The 20,615-nt window shown below is 39.8% G+C and overlaps 1 protein-coding gene across 10 annotated transcripts in view; it reads right to left on the bottom strand.

The window, feature by feature from the left end:
• Positions 1-20,615, bottom strand: part of DMD (dystrophin) — a 1,027,161-nt gene that overhangs the window by 820,646 nt on the left and 185,900 nt on the right. The gene's annotated exons all lie outside the window — the stretch shown is intronic.

The raw sequence follows: 20,615 nt of genomic DNA, 5'->3' as shown, positions 1-20,615 counted from the left end.
ACAAGAATATCATGGGGCACCTTGTCAAATGCCTTGCTGAAATCAAGGTAGGCTACATCCACTGCATTCCCTTCATCTACCAGGCTTGTAATTCTGTCAAAAAATGAGATCAGGTTAGTCTGACATGACTTATTTTTCAGAAATCCATGCCGACTATTGGTGATCACAGCATTCCTTTCTAGGTGCTCACAGACTGTTTGCTTAATGATCTGCTCCAGAATCTTCCCTGGTATTGATGTCAGACTGACTGGGCGGTAATTATTTGGGTCCTCTCTTTTTCCCTTTTTGAAAATAGGGACAACATTTGCCCTCCTCCAGTCTGCCGGGACTTCGCCTGTTCTCCAGGAATTCTCAAAGATGACTGCCAGTGGTTCTGAGATCACACCTGCCAATTCTTTTAATACTCTTGGATGCAGTTCATCTGGCCCTGGAGACTTGAATGCATCTAGACTAGCCAAGTATTCTTAGTTTTTAGCTTTGTGTTTTTAGCTTTTTAGGAGCAAAAGAAACATGCAGAATCAGATCACTGCCTAAGGCATCAACAATACTTTCAATCCAAACAAAAATGTTACCAATTCAAATTGCCCTAACTGGCATAGGAAAAATTTCTAATTTGAATTCTTTCAGAAAACCTACACCTAAATTTGTCTTCTATCAACATAATGGAGACCTTCATTCCCAACCCCCCAACCCTCAATCAAACCAAGTTTCCCCAGCATATTTTAATGCTATGACATGGAGGTTATGAAAACAGAACTTGGAGGGCGGGGGCGGGACTCATTTCAGGAAGTGATAGGAACTGCACAATAATCAAGCTGATTGAAGATGTTTCTAGCTAAAACTGTCCTGTTCTGGCCACAGCAGTTTAAGGATACTGACAAACTGGAATGTGTCCAGTGGAAGGTGATGAAATATCATGGTATGTTTCGGTCTGTGAGACTGAAGAAGTTGAGCATGTTTAGCCTGGAGAACAGATTATATAGATGACAGATGATTGATCAGATGTGTTTACTGTTGTTGCAGAAGGCTAGGACCTAAACCAACAAATTCAAATTATGTAAAAGAAAGGGGATTGCAATCAAACAGTAGGGGGAACTTCCCAAGAGTACCAGGTATCCCAAGAGTGGAAAAGTCTGGAGATAGGAGAAAAATTAGGTTTCGTTCACTTTTTGTTTGCCAAAACAATACACAAACCAAAACATAGCAATCCTTCAACATTCATAACTTTCAAATGCTGTCCTCTAACCAAAACCATCTATGCAGAAATGTGCATATTAGAGACAAATGTACATAAAATGTATATATTAGTTAAAATAAGTCACAAAATGCATTTGATTATGGGAAATGGGTTGCATATACAGTACTTGTATATTAGGCAAAACTTCTTCCCCGAAATGTGAGGACTTCTATTTTATTTTTTAAAATGCAAAGTAATTTGGAAATGTCAAACTGAACTTGATTGGAAAAATGAGATCCTGAGATAAGCCAAAATATACACTTTTGTCCATCCCTAGAACAAAATGTATTGGAAGATAGTTGACTCTCCTCCATTAGAAATCTAAAAACAAAGGCTGGATAGCCACCTATTAGGGAAATTGCAGCAGCAGATTTCCTACATGGACAGAGGAGTTGAGGTCCTTCCTAACTAAGAATGGTAGAGACATTTATCCAAATTTTGCAATGCAGTTCTTCAGTCAAGTAAATATGTACAAAAAGCATATGCGAGGGTAAAGTGTGCATAACATGTATAAATTAGTGAAAATAACATAAACATGAATTATATTATGAAAAACTGCTTCGCAAAATTAGGGAGAAAAATTGCACAGAAAAATTGCACTGTAGGGGAAAATAATAGGGTAACTTTCAAAACAGTTTTATATAGTAACCTTCTATCCAGAAGTGGAGACCTACAGCATTTATTTGGGGATGGGAATAAGCATATACATACAGTGTAGATATGAAAATTAGCTTGTCCTTTGATGGCCCATCTCATTAAAGACAGGGAATCTTCTTATTAGCTGCTGCATCTCAATCCTGACATTTTGTTATAACAGTTCAGGGAAATTACTGAGATGTCTTTGGACTAGGTCAGAAACATCAGTCTTTGACATTATAGCAGGCTTTGCCAATTAGCTTATGTCACCTGTGACAATTAGAGTACAATCAGGTAGGTATGCTCCTTCAGCCAAATGCTTCCTTTGAACAATTCATTAGAGAAGTCTCGTCACCTGTGACATTCCCACTGAAGCGCCCTGCACAGCATCTTATGTTCAAATCAATCTCGTTTATTCCCTTAGAATATAAGACATTCAAGGGAATCTAAAAGCCTGTGAGGTTGGTTGTTGTTCTTTAAAAAAAACAACCCATTAAGAATGTCGTTAATGATATCTGAGCAACAAAGCAGCTAGAAATAAAAACCAAACTAAATTAAATAGTTCCCCTAAACCAGTTACTAAGAAGCCAACCACAAATGTCAGCATGCATGGGAACAATATCGTGTAGAACAATAGAGCCCCTGGGGCTTATTTTCAGCAAAAGGAAGAAAACAGTGCAGCTTTAGCTAAAAGCACATTGATATTCACTTGCACACTACCAAAACTATTTCCTCCTCTAGTGTCAACAAAAGATGGATGCAAATAAGTGAAATCTGCTGCTAGCCGGCTAGATATATTCATGGAGAATAAGGCTAACAATGGCTATGTTCTACCTCTACTGTCAAAGGGAGGATGCCTTTGAATACTACGGTAGTTGCTAGAAACTAATGGTTGGGAGAACACTGTTGCACACAGGCTCTGAGTGAAGGCTTCCTGTCAGCATCTGTGAGAACAAAGTGCTAGACTAGGTAGGCCTTAGCCTGGCTTTCCTTATGTTCTTAGCCCACAAGTCTCTTGACACGTATTTGCTGTTTTGATTATTACCCTCGATTGGTCAAACTGAAGAACCAATGTTGACCATTCGTATGTAATATTGGCAGATAAAGAAAGAGGTGGTTGTCCCCACTCCTCTTTTGCTACAACCTAGGATTCCTTCTATGCAATGGACACTTGGATAATGTAGGCCCAGTTTACATGAAAGCATGTGAACATGAAAACAACCACTGTGACAGGGCTGTTCTAATAAAGCTTGGCTGGGCATTAAGTTCTGAGGTATCACAGAACTTCAGAAGACAAGGACTCTCTTCATGTGCTCTCCCTTCCCAATAATTACCATTACACGAGGGAAAAGAGGAGGAGCATGATCGCTAGCATGATAACCTAGAACAGGCTCTAGTGACACCCTACACCAGCCTCACTAGAGTTGCACCAAGCTTTCCTCAGATTAGAAATACCGGTAATCACTGTACCTTTCATGTGTTAATTCTATTAAAGCTAGATTCCTATAAAGACTTCCAAGTGAGAGGCTTATTCCCTGGTCTGAGAAACTAGGGATTCAGGTTGCTGCTTCTACTTGCCCCAAGTCTTGGCCACTGCTGCTCCCCTCTGTAGTCATCAACAGATTTTAAAAACAGGCATCAGCAATTGTTTTTAAGTCCAGAAAATTTATAACCATGTAAGCAATGGGAGTCAGAAGAATCACTGTCATTGTGCAGCTGTTGCATCTTCCTTCTGAATTAACCAACTATTAATTCTGTGCAGCAATAAATTATGCCTAGATGTAAGCAGACCATATTATAAAAAGCTGCATTTATCTTCTAAGAATGTTTGTCAAACTTGTGTTTCTGTTGTCTTCTGTCAGTTTGAATGGAACTACCCACAGCTGTTGCCCATCTATGAAATATTTGTGTTGGAGTGTGGGGCAGGAGCTGTTCCAGATGTGGTTTTCTGCTTTTGATAATGATTTTGTGATGGTATCTATTCCATAAAGAAAAAGCTGCAGGAAGCAGCAGACTCTGCAGGAAGAGATACCAAGGAAGACTGTCTGTCTTTCTTAAGCTGACTGGCTTTTCAGAGCATTAAGCTGCCTTCTGTTCATTTTCTGATATTAAATCTTTTAAAGCCATACAAATTGGAACACATAAAAATATTACAGAAATGGTTATCACAGAGGAACTCTTCACAATAGTTCTTAAAATGCTTCACCCATAAAATACTTCAATCATCATAATAATCAACATCATTAAATTTGTCAGTCGCTTTATCTTGCCCAGGGCAACCCAAAGCAATTTACAACAAATAGACAATAAATCCCACATATATACAGTAAAACCAAGAGAAATACATTAAAAACAACCCTTCTAAAAGACCACAGATAGTTAAAGGTCAAAGGCCTTGTTATAGAGGAAAGTTTTGGACCGGTGCCTAAAGATATATAATGATGGTGTCAGTCAACCCTCCCACAACAAAGAGCCACTGCAGAAAAGACCTGTTCTCATGTTGCCACCCTCAAAACCACTCATGGGGCACACAAAGAAGCGCCTCAGTTGATAAGTGAAGGGTTCGAGTCAGTTCATATGGTGAGAGGTGGTCCACATACCACAAACATCTCTTCCACCAGAAATTGCCTGTTTCAGTCAGTCACTGAACATTACTAGTCTAATCTCATCCATTCCCAATCTCAGCCATTCCCAAAGGTTCAAGGAAGGTTATAATGATTTGAAACCCATAATGTTAATAAAGTAAGGAAAAACACTAAAACACCACCTTTCCATAGAAGCAGATGAATGCCAAAACATAAAGACCATAAGATTTCAGGCTTGATCAGGCAGCCTGCAATTTTGATCTTGAAGAACATAGCACAGAATCTTGAAGCACTGTTCCTTTTTGAGGGGAACTATACCAAAGTAAAGATTTCATGAAGAATAGAAGCATAGAAAAAAATCACAATGATGCTTTATTACAGCTATCTTTATGTGACCCAGAAACTGCACAAACGTTTGACAGCAGAAGTCATTTTATTTATCTATTTATTGTGTTTATCAATACATGGCTGCTGGATAAGTTTCATGAAACTCAAACAGCTGCAGTGTGTGTGTGTGTGTGTGTGTGTGTGTGTGTGTGTGTGTGTAAATCACCGACAACAAAAATAAAAGGGAACAAGGCTCTTTGTTTCCTAGGCATTAGCTTCTATGGATTTGCTTCACATTCCAGAAGGAAAATCCATTATCAGAGCAGCCTACAAAAATGACTGGATTTTCTCTTACTTTCAAGGATTACGGTAGACATGAGTTCTTACCATTTTTGCCTTTCTCTTCTTTGACCTTAGAAAATAGTTTAATGCTATCATCAAACCTCCTTTCAGGTTTGGAACAGAGGTAAAGACTGGAGCCATATTTATAATAAAAATATAGTTCAAACACCTGCTCTGCCATGGAATTGTGGCATAGTTGTGGATAGTTCTCCAAAAGTTAAATGGAGTTATTAACACTTAAGACATAGTTACAGCTTTAAATGCCCAACACACGAGAGCATGTGATTAATTAAAGGAGAAATATTTTTAAGCAACTCTCTATGGCTTACAAAATTTCAACAAATGCAAATGACATGGACAAACAGAAGTGTTTATCTGGTGCTGCAAAGTAAATAAACAGCACCACACAAACCTCTCTCCAGGAGAAATTTCATAAATGGGATACTGTAACTGAAAAGGTTGAGTCTCAGTCAACACCCACTTTATCTCAGGAGACATAGAACAGAGGCTCCAAGTTGGATCCTCATGGCCAGGCAGGATTATGGGTTGGGAGACACTCTTTAAGTACCCAAGTACAGTGGTACCTTGGCTTAGGGACTTAATTCGTTCTGGAGGTCCGTTCTTAACCTGAAACTGTTCTTAACCTGAGGTACCACTTTAGCTAATGGGGCTTCCCGCTGCCACCGCACCATCGCCGCATGATTTCTGTTCTCATCCTGAAGCAAAGTTCTTAACCTGAGGTACTATTTCTGGGTTAGCGGAGTCTGTAACTTGAAGCGCCTGTAACCTGAAGCCTCTGTAATCCGAGGTACCACTGTATACCGCTAGACTTTCAAGTGAGCCACAAGTTTTGAATAGCACACTGTGTGCCATTTCATTCCTAGACCACTAAGTTCTAGACCACTAATCACCAAAATAACCAAACCACAATACAGTTCACATTTAGTGAGGAGAGAGAGCTTAACCATGAGTCTCACATGGATGACATGCTATTTCATATCTTTGCTTCGGCTTAGCTCAGCGCAGTGCAGCAACAGAAAGGAGCAGGGAAGAGGAAAGTGGCTATCAGCTCCTATCTGGAAGCCTGCACAGTCCAGTTAAGTCAGTTTGCCTTAGTGTGACATGCCAACCAAGCCATTAACTGCTAGGTACGTGCAAGAGGGCCATTTGTTCCTAGGCGTGCCAGCATTCAAACAAAAGATTGAGCAAACTAAGACAGATCGTGGAAAGAGGGGGAAAAATATTTCGGAAACCCTCAAATTCAGACATCTGAAATTGCTAGAAATTTGCTAGATTTTGAATTTATGTGATGTTTTCCTTCAGCTCTAGCAGAGCTTTGGCAATGTGAATAGAATTACTCCACATAGATCTGAGCCAGAACAATGAGATTTATATCTCAGTCCTTGCCAAGCACTGAAAGTTATCTAAGCTAATATTTCTTCCTAGAGATGGGTAAGTCCTTGGGTGAAAGTTAAATATTTATACCAAAGATTCTATCTTAAGACAAAGATTCCAGTTCTTCCCAAGACAAAAATATGCATCATTACTCACATATGACTTTATCAAGTAACTGATTTAAAGATGTGATAAATATATATTTAATGCAATAATAATTCTGGCTTTTGTTTATGAATTCTTCACCAATTATTTTTATCAATTTCCCATAATTTTTAACAAATTGTCATCAAATTAATACAAATTCAATACAAATTTAAAAGCTAACTTCCCACCCCCAAGATATTCCCTCTATTTTCCTCCCTCCTTGGCTGCTCCCAATAAATTAACTTTTCCAACTATCATTTCAAAATACATTTCAAATACATTTCAAAATACATTCATCCCTTCTCCCTGCACATCACCTGTTCAATTACCAATTTCTGCTATTGCTTTTATATATTGTTATAACCTGTCCTCAAAATAGTTGAGTAGAGTAAATCCTCTTTTATCATTCATCAATTTTGAAACATTTCCTTCTGAAACATTCCCCCCCTCTAACATTGCCAATCTCCCAGCGTCACCCACCCTTCATATTTTGCCAAATTTAATCCTCAATTTTACATACAAGCAGCTCATTAATAAATAAACAAACACAATCTATATCTCTTCTTCTCTGCCTGAAAGTCTCAGAAGCCGTCAAGATGGTATACACTGTGGTCCATCCTGTCCTTTTCACTGTTCTTATTTCCAACTTCAAGCTTCAAGGAAGGGGGTGGGCTGAGGTAATCTCAACAAAATTCGTATCTCCTCTCCATCCTCCCCCCTCAACTAATAAATCTTCCTGTAGTCTATCCTGCCAGTTCTCAGTTCCATTACATCCAACTTCACAGTTTATTTTCTTCTGAGTGCTTAACAGACAGTCATTCCAGTTGTTACCAATCTTTTCTTCTTTACTATTTTTATTTCACAATACAAAGTTCCATGGGGTGGTCAAAATCCCTCAAAAGTCCCTCAAGGTTATTACTCTCCATCTTCTTTCAGGCCAAGTCCTTAGTTTGAAAGCAAATCCATCGCAAAGAGGTATCTTTAAAGTCTGCTCTTCCCGAAAACTTTACATTCCATTGCTTTAGTGGAGGGTAGATAACGCAGATTCCCCCCCCCCGACTTTAAATTTGATTTAATTGTAGATTAAACAACAACAACAACAATAACAACAGTAAGAAGATTTCAAAGGAGGGAAACAAAAATGAGAGAAAATGAATGAAATGTATCCTGAAAAAAGAAAAGAAAAATAAGGCCTATCATGAAGTTACTTTCAAAGTAAATATGATGATGATCAAGTTTTATCTGGCTCTAGTTCAATAAGATTGGACTAGAAATAAGCCTAGCTATCCCCCACACTGCCCAAAATTGGGAAATAATGTATTGGTTTGTCCTCAGTGAAGGATTATAAACAGTATGTGATGCTCAGTTGTCCCATGGCAGCTCCCTATGTGATATTTTGGTTTAGATGTATCTTGCTACTGCTATGTGTACAAATGAAATAAAAATGTAAAACATTTACAAGGTTGAGCATCACACACATATATGCATTAGAAATTCTATAAATGCTTGACCTTAGTCCCCAAGTGTTTTATGCTAAGGTATCATTTCACATCACCAATTTAGCATATGCTCTACTAAAACATCCTCTTTGGTAATCAGTTTATCAAGAAGGTAAATGGTTTTTAAGGAAATTACAAGACATGCTATTAATGACACTCATTGCAGGAACTGTGTTTACAACCATAATATCATCTTAACATATTGCTGTACCAATCAACTGTCTTATTTTCTTTATTGTTCTTTTGCATATAAACTGGCATAGCTCCACTAACAAGCATTTTCCATTTTAAAAATATATCCTTTCAATTACCAACTAAAAGGCTATGCTTCTTTCCTCACTAGTCCCTACTGTACCAGACAAAGGCATGTTTATATCTGTGAACCTATTGATTTGAACAACTGTTTTCCATTAAATTGGATTAAAATGACATTTCTGTAGCAATATTGGTCCTCGTATTCCTCAATTCATCTTCCTATAACGGGTCCCTGAAAGCAGAAAGGGCAAGTAGCAATCAATAATAGATCACTTAGCACACATCCTTCACTTCCACTGAGAAACAGAACACACACAAAAAAGGAAAGTGATTTCAAATCAAACCTTATTCAATCAATATCATCATTAGAGGAAGAGAGATTGACAAAGTTTCAGAAAACAGATGCAGCAGGAGCGTAAAGTTCAGTGCATTTTATACTAGAAATTATCAACTTTATTCCATCCATCCATGACAGTAAAAATCAGTTTACTTGACAGCATACACTACTGACTTTCATTGGGCCCTTGCCCTTCCTGGCTTGGAAAAAGGACAATATTTGAAATAAATAAAATCCTTTAGACTATATATGGATGATTTCAAGTTTTGCCTTCAGCTTGTAATGCTTGTCATTTTGTAATAACAGAGTGCAGAATGAGTACAGCAAATTTTAAAAAATGAAGTACTGTAGTCATTTGCAAATGTGTGAGGGAAGGGGAGAATATCACAATAGTCGAATAGTCAGGCTCTCTTCCCATTACATGTGTTGCTACTTCTACTCCCAAGGTACGGTCATTACGTTGACACTTTCCCCAAGGCTCCACTGTAGGCAGACATGCAGTTTGTTTGATGGGAATGCTATAGGTCCTCACCCTTAACCATTCAGTCTCCTCTCAAAACAGTGGGTACAGTTGAATCCCAACATTCAGATTCAACTGATTCTCTATGCAAAATGTACAGATCAATTCAGATAAATTTTTAACTCACACACATGGAATCTAAATAATGTAAAGCTTGAACTAGTATTTGTCCACAGGAAACAGACACTCAAAGTAATACCATAATCTAGAATGCCAGATACACAGTGTATAGCTAACACCCCCTGATTTTTAATCTCAATTAAAAACCTGTGCTGTTTTCATGCTTTATTGACCCAAAGTCCAAGGGTCACTTAAATCACCAGTTGTGATTTAAGCTGAAGGGTACATCGCAGGAGTGGTCAGAATATTAAAGATGTTCACCATGATGCACGCAGGAAGTGCAAGGTTCTGACAAGCAATGAAAGAAGGAACGAGGAATAAATGTCCATGCCACTATGGTAACACATGAAGGGTTCATAAGGCTCAACATGTGATTTAAAATTTGCAAACTGATAATGGTGTCACATGATGATAAACTAGGTAAAGGGACCCCTGACCATTAGGTCCAGTCGTGGCCAACTCTGGGGTTGCGGCGCTCATCTCGCTTTATTGGCCGAGGGAGCTGGCGTACAGCTTACAGGTCATGTGGCCAGCATGACTAAGCCACTTCTGGTGAACCAGAGCATCGCACAGAAACGCCGTTTACCTTCCCGCCGGAGCAGTACCTATTTATCTACTTGCACATTGACGTGCTTTCTAACTGCTAGGTTGGCAGGAGCAGGGACCGAGCAACGGTAGCTCACCCCGTCGTGGGGATTCGAACCGCTGACCATCTGATTGGCAAGTCCTAGGCTCTGTAGTTTAACCCACAGTGCCATCCTGATGATAAACTAGCAACCTGCTATTGTGCCTGTAACATAGGAATGGCTAGCCCATTGAGGCCAAAGGACCACATAAGCCTTTCTCCAACATTCCAGGAGCCTCATGCCAGTGGAGATTGTGACCAATACAGGGTTTGGCTACTCCACACTCACACAAACAGGCTGACAGATACACAGGCAGGCATCCTCCATCCTTAACTGGCTTCAACCATTCGTCTAAAGAGGGCTCTATTTTCACCTCCACTTATCAAATCCCCTGAAGACTGGTGAAGATGTGATTTGCATCACGATCAGGGCAATAGATTCCACCCACCTCAGTACTGTGTACTTTTTATTCTCCCCCCCCCTTTTTTTTTTTGCTGTCACCATCAAAGCCTGTGAGGTATTGTGTAGAATGTGTAGGAGCTAAATTAGGGCCCAAACTGTGTAGGAGCAAAATTAGGGCCAAAATCCCCACACTGTTTTTAGTATATAACATGTAGGTACAAAAATATAATATGTTAAGGGCCCGGTAATAAGTCAACCAAAGTACTCACTATTATAAGCTGTTTTTCATAATACGTAAATTCTAATTTAAGCTACTTTTCTTTCTCTCTCCATGCTAATAACCATTCGCTGTTGACAAGGAAAGGGAAAACAAAATCCTTGTCCAAATAGCCTAAAAGCTGACAACCCACACTAATTGACCTTCACATTTAAGTTCATTACCTCTAAATCTAATCAACTCCTAGGACATCTGAGTACTTAACTCTGCCAAGATTAAAGGCTCTGCATTCAACACTATTTTTGAATTAACAGTTAAGGTACAAATAGGCACTTCTTCATTCCAAATGATTTAATGAATGTTATCAGTTCCGAACAGAATATCTTTATTCACACCCTCTGATTTATTTCATTTTCGTTTTGAAATGAGCCATTGACTGGATTTTCTCTTTCTCTCTTTAGTCCTGTGTGTATGTGAGCATTTTTGTGTGTGTGCTTTAAAAGAGGCAAAGCTGGATCCTTGCCTCCTCATTTTACAGAATGCATGCTTAGAGATTATTAAATAGTAAATGTTCCTACACAAGAGACATTTACCCAAAGGAAATTTCCCTGTTCTCAGACAGATGTCTACTTTGTTTGAATTTATATATTTGGAACAATTGTTGACTGGGCTAAGTGCTCATATATTCAAATAAACTGGTGTATTTTCAAAGCCAAAGTTTACTGCAACATGACTATAGAAAAATGAAATTTTATTCATTTATATGGTTCTTCAGAAACATGAGTACACAACAGAAATGGAAAACTAATTGAAAAGAAAACAATAAACATTGACATTATTTCCATCATGAGAAATATATCATTGACATCCTATGCATATTATTTAAACTTTCTTCAAAGTATTCATATTCCTAATAGTTTTGACATTTGTGTGCACTCTCACACAGCACAGATGAACCACTGGGACTTCAAATAAATATTAGTTACTTAACAAGCTTAGCATGTTTTACTGGTCCAAACTAGACAGCACAGTGATGGATCCATATTTAAAGTTAGATTGTGACTCTCTTAGACCTAGGGTGGCCCAGTTTTAAGGACTTGGTGTGCCTCAATTAAAAGATTGTGAACTCTGCATTACTTTTTCTTAATTTTTTAAGGAAACTTTTGGAGAAAGATACAATAATATGTTTGCTTTCTTCCTCCATCCCCAGAAAGCCATCTGATGACTCTGAGGTCATCTGGTGCAATGGCAGGATTTGTATGTTGTCTTCAAAGGTAAAGGTAAAGGGACCCCTGACCGTTAGGTCCATTCGCGGATGACTCTGGGGTTGCGGCGCTCATCTTGCTTTACTGGCCGAGGGAGCTGGCGTACAGCTTCCGGGTCATGTGGCCAGCATGACTGAGCTGCTTTCTGGCGAACCAGAGCAGCGCACGGAAACGCAGTTTTCCTTCCTGCCGGAGCAGTACCTATTTATCTACTTGCACTTTGACATGCTTTCAAACTGCTAGGTTGGCAGGAGCTGGGACCAAGCAATGGGAGCTCACCCTGTCGCAGGGATTCGAACTGCCTACCTTCTGATTAGCAAGCCCTAGGCTCTGTGGTTTAACCCACAGCGCCACCTGCGTCCTTGTCTTCCTCCATCCCCAGAAAGTAATCTGATGACTTTGAGGTCATCTGGTGCAGTGGTAGGTTTTGTATGTTGTCTTTAACCAAACCTTAAATCATTCATTGGTCCAAATGCACAACTGCACCAAGCAATCTTGCCACAGACTAAAAGGAATGTAAAAGGTCAGTAAGTGATGTACACCAGGCATTTCCAATAGGTAGATCAGTGTACATCTGTGGTAGATCACTGGTCCCCCCCCCCAAAGAAGCTCAAAAAGTTCTTGCCCTGTACCCCCAAAAAACATGCCTTCCCCTTCCCTTAAAAAAGCTCAACAATTCTGACTCCCCCCCCTGCAAAAAGGGGGTAGGTCACTGGCCGTTTGTGAGTAGATTGCAGTCTCTTGGGAGTTGGCCATTGTAATGGTTCTAGGGGTTGCTCGTGCTTAAGCCGGTGCCAACACCTGGCTGGGTTGCCTGAGTGAACCTTTTCTGTCCGGACAGCCGCTCACCCGTGGCTGTCTCAGTCGCTGGCAGAATCCGTCAGTGGACGTTTCTTAAACTTCTTCCAGCAAAGAAGCTCTTTGACGCCTAGTCTCCTCCTACTCTCCCTGCGCAGAAGCCTTCTGCGCAAGGAGGGCATAGGCAGCGGAGGACCCTTACTCTCCCCGCTGGTCCCCGGCAAGGAGTCATGGGACCGCCTCACCGATTCCCCCATTTGCCCCCCTTCTCCACTGGTGCTACGCTGATTCTCTTCCCCAGAAGCTGGGCTGCCTCTCCCCATCCCGGGACGCTCTCTGGAACCCCTCCGGAGCTTGCTCTCTCCCTCCGGCACTGATGGCAGTTCCCTGACAGCCATGTACACCATGCTAGGTCTTGCAATGTTAGTTGTTCACAGAGAGAGTACATGGTGGCATGTTATACAAACTGACATTTCTGATTCCTCATTCTCCCTCAGCAAGCATCGAATGCCACAGAATACAAGTCATATGACATCCATTGTTTCACAAAATCATTGTAATGTACCTTTTTCTGTTATGTACGTAAGTCTACCAAATAAATTCATTCAAATGATCTAAGACAACAACAACAACAAAAAAACGCAATTATAGTAGCATTCTGATCCAACAAGACCCACTCCAATGTAAGAACCATCACCAGTAATACAATTAGTGCCAATAAAATAGAGAATATATTTCAGTTAAATTCACGTGAAATCTATTGATTATAACTGTATGTCACTAGCTTACTTCAGCCTGGAAAGATGCCAATTCATTCAGAAGCTAATGTTGCTTACCTGTCAAACAGACCATATCAGAGTGTTTCTTAACTAACAAAGGTAATTAACAAAGGTAATTAAGAATCATGAATATTACAGGATGCATTAAAATTATATTTGCTAATAGAGAATATATCAAGTCAAGAAGACAAGCAACTGTCAACAACCGATTTAAGGTCTGATTCACATAATTTAATAGGATTAACCTTGTGTCCTATATACTGAAGGCATGCTTCGGTGTAAGACTGCAGACAGATTTAGCTCTCTCTAATGATCATTTATAAAAACTTGTGTCAACCCCACAGACAAAGAATAGCTGTCATGGAATAAATGCAACCACAACTGAAGCAACAGACAACCTATCCTTATATTAGATGTAATTGCCTACAGTATCTCAGCAATATCTTTGTGTTAACAGTATTAATTCTAAATATTGGAATGCCACAAAGTAGAAGTAAACAGAGCCAAGGATCACTGCCAACAGAAAAATGGGAACATTCTCACATCCTGATTATATCATGAGTAAAAAAAGAGTACATGAAACAATATTGAAGCATTATATTAGAAATTTAAATTGATATGAAATTGACTTTTGCAAAAATATTACATTTTCCACAATAATGAAGATCCATGCAGTTCCAGTATGAAAATCTGTTTCATGTGCTATTGTGTCTAAATAGTTGCATGACTAGGGCTTAAGGGCACATGAAGCATAATGATAGCATATTAATGATATCTAAATTCATATCACTAGACTTCCTCCTAGAACTGGACTGACTAGTCAAGAAGGGTAGAAACCAAATACTGAAATGGCCACTTGGGATAAGATTACATCCCACATTAATAAAAAATGCAAGCAGTTTCAGTATGAAAAAGCAGTTTCATATGCCTGTTTGTCAGATCTTATAGCTGCATCTCTGGGACCTAAGGAGCCATGAAAGGAAAATGAGATGTTATTAATGGATTTGTGTTTCCTTAAATATTTCAAGGAAATTATTTCAGAAAAAGGAAATAGCCATACTTTAAATACTACACATTGCCTTTGTATGGTGTGATATTATATGATTAGGTCAGGGCAATATCTGGTTTTCAACATCGCAATATATCACCAGCTAAATATCACAATATTTCAATATATCACAATATATATATATATATATATATATATATATATATACACACATACGGTGCCGGACCCTCTTGCCCCACAGGCATATTACCCGTGGGGCAAGAGGGTCCCGCCGTACCTCCCCACAGTGGCTGGGGGGGGGCACACTTCCCCGCAGCAGCAGAGGGTCTTGACGAGGCTCTCTGTGGCAGTGGAGGGCCTTAAACTATAAGTAAGTAGTTGATTTAATAAAAATATTAAATAAACTTTGAAATATTTAATATACTTTCAACTAATTTAAGAGTGGTTTAAGTGATTTACTAGTCAAGTTGCATATGCTTACCCACTCAGAGGTCTAAGTGGAATCTATGCATGCATAAGCCCCACTGAGTTCAAATAAACGTCCTTCTACTTTCCTAGGAGTAAGCCTCATTGAATTCAGTAGGGCTTGCTTGTGAGTAGACATGAATTTGCTTTCACTGCTTACCAAAAAAGCATTCTCTCCATCTTTCTCACACAGTACCCAACCTCCCACTTCAGCATAAATCTTCTCCCCTCCATTCATCCCCACAGAAGGCACCGCCAAAGCCCTCATCCCACCAATCTCTCCCTTCTTACCAAAGGGAAGGAGGGAGGGCAAGCAAGCAAAAAAGATAGTCTCCTTTAAATAAACAAAAATAAAAACCTTCCTTTTTGATATGGAGGAAAGCTATTTAGGGGGAACTGACAACATAAACACCACCAGAAAATAAAAACAAAAAACCTTATCCCCTCTTTTTTTTCACCACTGGGGCTAAGTCTGAGGGAAGAAAGAAGTGTTTTCCAGTTGTTTATGTTCTTTGTTTACTTTGCTGCTGGATCTTTGATTGTCTAGGTTCCTCCTGGATTGTGAGCAGGCTCTGCATAATTAGCTGGGCTGAAGCTGAAAGAGTTAGTAAGCTTGTGTGAGGGCTTATCCTCATCCTTAGGAGGGAGGAAGGAGAGAGCAGAAAACAGGAGACACCTTGTCTGCAAATTATCTGCAAATTATCTGTAAAATATGGGTTCAGCTGAGCAACCCCCATGGGAAGCTGTGAAGTTTCCACCTTTTGTTCACGGGTACATTGCCTTGTTGAAACATCACCTTCAACGATATGGCAATATATTGCACAGCCCTAATACTGATAAATAAGAAGCATAGGCTAGATATTGGAACCAAAATGTATTTATTCTTCTTGTTGGTTTCTTGACCTCCCCAAAGTAAAGTATAAAGCTGCAATTAACCTGGCATCAAAATCATTGAGCAAGAGTGGCTCTCCACATACTGTTGGGCTACAACTCCCACCACTTCTGACTCTATCTCATTACATCTTTTATCATAGAACTAGAACACATGGACATCCAATAACAGGGTCAACAAAAGAATGTTCTTCACACAGAAATTTGCTCTCACCAGATGGAGTGGTAACCGCCAATTTGGATGGCTTTAATTTGGATTAAACTAATTTACGGAGGATAAATCTATCCATGACCACAAGCCACATGTACTACCTCCACTGCTGGCAGCAGTATGCCCCTGGAGAATTGGGCCTTCTCGGGCCTTCTCGGTAGTGGCGCCCACCCTGTGGAACACCCTCCCTTCAGATGTCAAGGAAATAAGCAGCTATCCTATCTTTAAAAGACATCTGAAGGCAGCCCTGTTTAGGGAAGTTTTTAATATTTAACGCTGTACCGTTTTTAACACTTGATTGGGAGCTGCCCAGAGTGGCTGGGGAAACTCAGCCAGATGGACAAGGTATAAATAATAAATTATTATTATTATTTTATTATAAGTCAGGAGAGTGTGGTTTGCAGGTTCGCCACTGTGAGAATAGGATGATGACAAGATGGGCTACAGGGCTGATCAATTTGGCTCTTTGTATGTTCTTATTGGCTTGCTGGGCAGGGCTTTGGGGATCTGGAGTTCAAAGATAACAGCAGGCCACACATGTTATCCACCCCTGCCATAGCAGAACTTCAAAGTGCTTCTGAATATAAACTTATTGCCATTCAGACACATTCAATTCTGTAAACTAGTTAAAGCAGGGATAGCCAACACGATGCCCTCCAGATGTTGCTGTTGGAGTCCAACTCCCATCAGCCCAACTAGCAATGTAAATAGGCAGGAACGCTGAAAAATGTAGCAAACAACATCTGGAGAACTACAGGTTAGCCACCCCTGCTGAGAAATATTACTCCAGATGTCAAAATGCACACTTTCTTCCCTAGATTTCATGTGCCAGGACAATACGTGTTTAGCTTCCATAGACAGATATTTTGCTTTATCGATCATTAGGCTTAACATAGTCAGAATGCAAGAAAGAAAAACAAACCTTTAGCCACCAATAGAAAATTAAATTGCACACTCACTCACTGTTCTAAAGATAATTAATAATGCCTTGTAGCCTTGGCAGCAGCAAAAATGCTTCATGTCAGTGGATATGTCAGAAAACAAAAGATAGGGCATTTTTAGGTGAAGAAAAATATTTTCCCCAAATTCAGATTATAGGAGACAGGAAAAAGTGGAGCTTTGTGACAGCTTTTTTCGATAAGCAAATAAGAAACCAGCAACTATTTTATGCTAATTATTACATAGCAGACAGAAGCCACAGAGATTCCATTATAATTCTACATACGAGTATTCTCAATGAATTAATTGCCAATAAATATACCAGTGGAAACTCCCAACAATTATATCCTACTTACTAAGCATAATGGTTTCATAATTAAGGCACAGTTGATCTGCAACTCTTCTGCCTATACTCATCTAGACTGGTGTAGGAAAAGCCATTTATATGCGTTGTATGTGCGATATAACATTGTGCTACCAGATGGCAACGTGGAGTCCCGTTTTTCTCTAAATTGTTTTCCCTGTTTAAATTTACGCCGCTTTAAACTGAAACACTTCTTTGATGTGTCTAGATCCAGCCTCTCTTGTCCACATAGGAGCCTTACAAGACAAGTTCATTATTCTGCTCATCTTACAGATGGGATATTAAAACTTAATAATACAGTGGTACCTCCAGTTACGAACTTAATTTGTTCCAGAGGTCCGTCCGTAACTGGAAACCGTTCATAACCCGATGCGCGCTTTCGCTAATGGCGCCTGCTGCTGCTGCCGTGCCGCTGGAGCGTGACTTCCGCTCGCATCCCGGTGCAAATTTCGCAACCGGGAGCATCTACTTCCGGGTTAGCAGAGCTCGTAACCCGAAGCATTCGTAAGGAGCATGGTACCTAACACGAGGTTCCACTTTAGTGACTTGCCCAAGGCCACTTAAACAGAGCTCAGATACGAAGAAATTCAAATTAAAGTTTTCCTGGTCCAAGGCCAACATGATGATTTCTGCATGTAGCTACCATTTTTATTATCAAAATTGTACCTCATGTCTCTATGCAAAACAACCTGAAATATACTCATGTGTGAAAATAAAGCAAATATATTCAGTAACAATACATCTGCAGTGCAGCTTAGTTAGAAGTGAAATAGCCGACCCAACCTATGAGATTTAACTTTCCTGCCATTGCTGGTTGAGGATGGTCGCATTATATAACCTGATCCCAGTTTTTATGAGTTATGAGTGTCCTCACAATTAGCATAAAGACAGATCGTTTCCTTCTCATAAAACTTTATTCCACATGACACAACAAATTAGCCTGTTATGCAAATCCAATGATTCCATTTCCATACTTAATAAACCAGGATTAGCTTAATGAAAAGGAAATAAACAGAATGTTTAGCTATAATTTATGAAATACTGGAACCTTCATTTCTTCCATTAAAGCTAAATTCTTAATACAGTGGTACCTCGGGTTACAAACACTTTGGGTTACAAACACTTCGGGTTACAAACTCCACTAACCTTGAAGCAGTTACCTTGGGTTGCGAACTTTGCCCCAGGATGAGAATGGAAATCGCAGACCGTGGTGCGCCGGCAGCGGGAAGCCCCATTAGCAGAAGCGCACCTCAGGTTAAGAACAGTTTCTGGTTAAGAAGAGACCTCCGGAACGAATTAAGTTTGTAACCCGAGGTACTACTGTATATGAAATAGAACCAACATATTGGATTGGATCTATATTTTGCCTTCCATGGACAGAAAGACTCTTCTCTCTGCAAAATGCACCTGATAGCACATGCAGCTGAGAGATGGCTTGCAGGAATTATTGGAATAGGACAACTTCATCCCATGTGTTGTGAACTGCCCTGTGATCTTTGGATGAAGGGCAGTATACAAATTAAATAAATAAAGTAAATTAAATAATTTCTCTACTTGAATATCTGAATATCACACTTTGGGCACTGTTAGGTGGATAAGTGAATGGTGATGATGCATATTAAGGTAAGAGGTTCAACTAGATGAGCTCTCTGCCCCTTTTAGACTTTAATTCATATGCCTGGTACAGTTTCCAGTGCCTTTGCTTTATGTGTTTGCTAGTAGGAAACAAATATTTCCAATCTTAAACTGAAGATAGTTTTATTCCAAGAATGAAAGTGTTATCCTCTAGCAGCTGCAGTAACCCAGTACCATTATAATACAATTAGGATGACTAGGGACCAGCTGTTATGTAACAAACATTAAAAGATGCAGACTTGATATCAGTTAAGTAACAGGTTTATTCCAAGTGCTTTAGAGCTCAGCCATCCTTTCACTAAAGGAAAGTTTGTAAGCAAAGACTTGGGAGATTTTACTAAGCACATAAGAGCAAAAGAAAAGCAGCAGGCCTGCTTCTTGTTCTCCCTATTCAGGAGGCCTGAACATGTGAAACTTTCAGTGGTTGTGTCTGTGCATTGTGGCTGGAGGAGGAATCTGTTTTTAAGCAGTATATAATACAATACATTGTGTGTAGGCTATAGCTTGGCTAGATGGTAGATGCACAATATCATATTTCCATCCTCAGCTATGCAGACGCCCCAGATGCTGAGCATTCTTTTCTTTTCTTTTCTTTTCTTTTCTTTTCTTTTCTTTTCAAACGGGGTCACTAATCCCTTTGAAACAAAAGTTATAAAACAAAATGTAACCCAAGTCTAACCTTTCAACTTTCCCTCTTCAGCTATTCTGAACAGCGGGATAGAACTCTCTTCCCTGTCACTGCCTGAATTCGCCTCACCTCCAGTACCAAGATCCTGAGGTCCATCCTCCTTCTCTGACAGATCCTGTTATCCCCCCTGCCAATACGGCTGGCACCACTGGGCTCATAACAGCCCTCCTGTTTAGTCTTCACTGATTTAGTCATGACCCAACTGAAAGGTTGCTATATTTGTAATAATTGTTAGAATTCCTGCTCCATGATTGCAGTCATGGGATTGCTGTCTATCACATGACAGTATATGTTTTGACTCCACAGAGTGGGAAGTCACAGAGACAGGATGTTTGTGTTACTGTGTTCCGTGAAGTGGGACTATTGTCCTTTGTTCTTTTTCTATTTGCTGTCTGATGCTAGAAAGAGAGGGAGCCATGTTGCAGTGCTCTGTGCGTGTTTATAAGTAAATAAAGTAGATTAGCCCAAATGCTGTATTGCTGAGGTCTGTCATGCGAACTGTGCAGACTCTGTGGATCCCTAAGTGTGCCGATGTCTGTTGGCATTGGTCACTGTGATGTTTGGGCAGAAGAAAGCTTTTGAAGCTCCTGAACGATTGACCAGGAGGGAGGGAACATGCCAGTTGGCTGAACTTGATTCCTTAGAAAGGAACAAGACATGGGAGCTGGTTCCAATAGTCCCAGGGATAAAGCTGGTTGACAATACTTAACAGAAACATTTTTTATGCTGTGAATTATAAACTTATTTATAGTCAAACTCAGGCAGGAGCAAGAGAACACATGGCACTATCCCTATCCATTCTTCCTATTTTCCAATACCAAATAAGTACTGGGAAGTCTTCCTGAAATAAGCTTTTGTAGCCAACTCACCTGTTAAAAATGGGAGCTAAGTCTGTGTGCCTCAGTCCTCAAATCCCATCTGAGAGC

Source organism: Podarcis cretensis (genome assembly GCF_951804945.1).
Source record: "Podarcis cretensis genome assembly, chromosome: 4".
NCBI lineage: Eukaryota > Metazoa > Chordata > Lepidosauria > Squamata > Lacertidae > Podarcis > Podarcis cretensis.
This window is presented reverse-complemented; position numbering and strand designations above follow the sequence as displayed.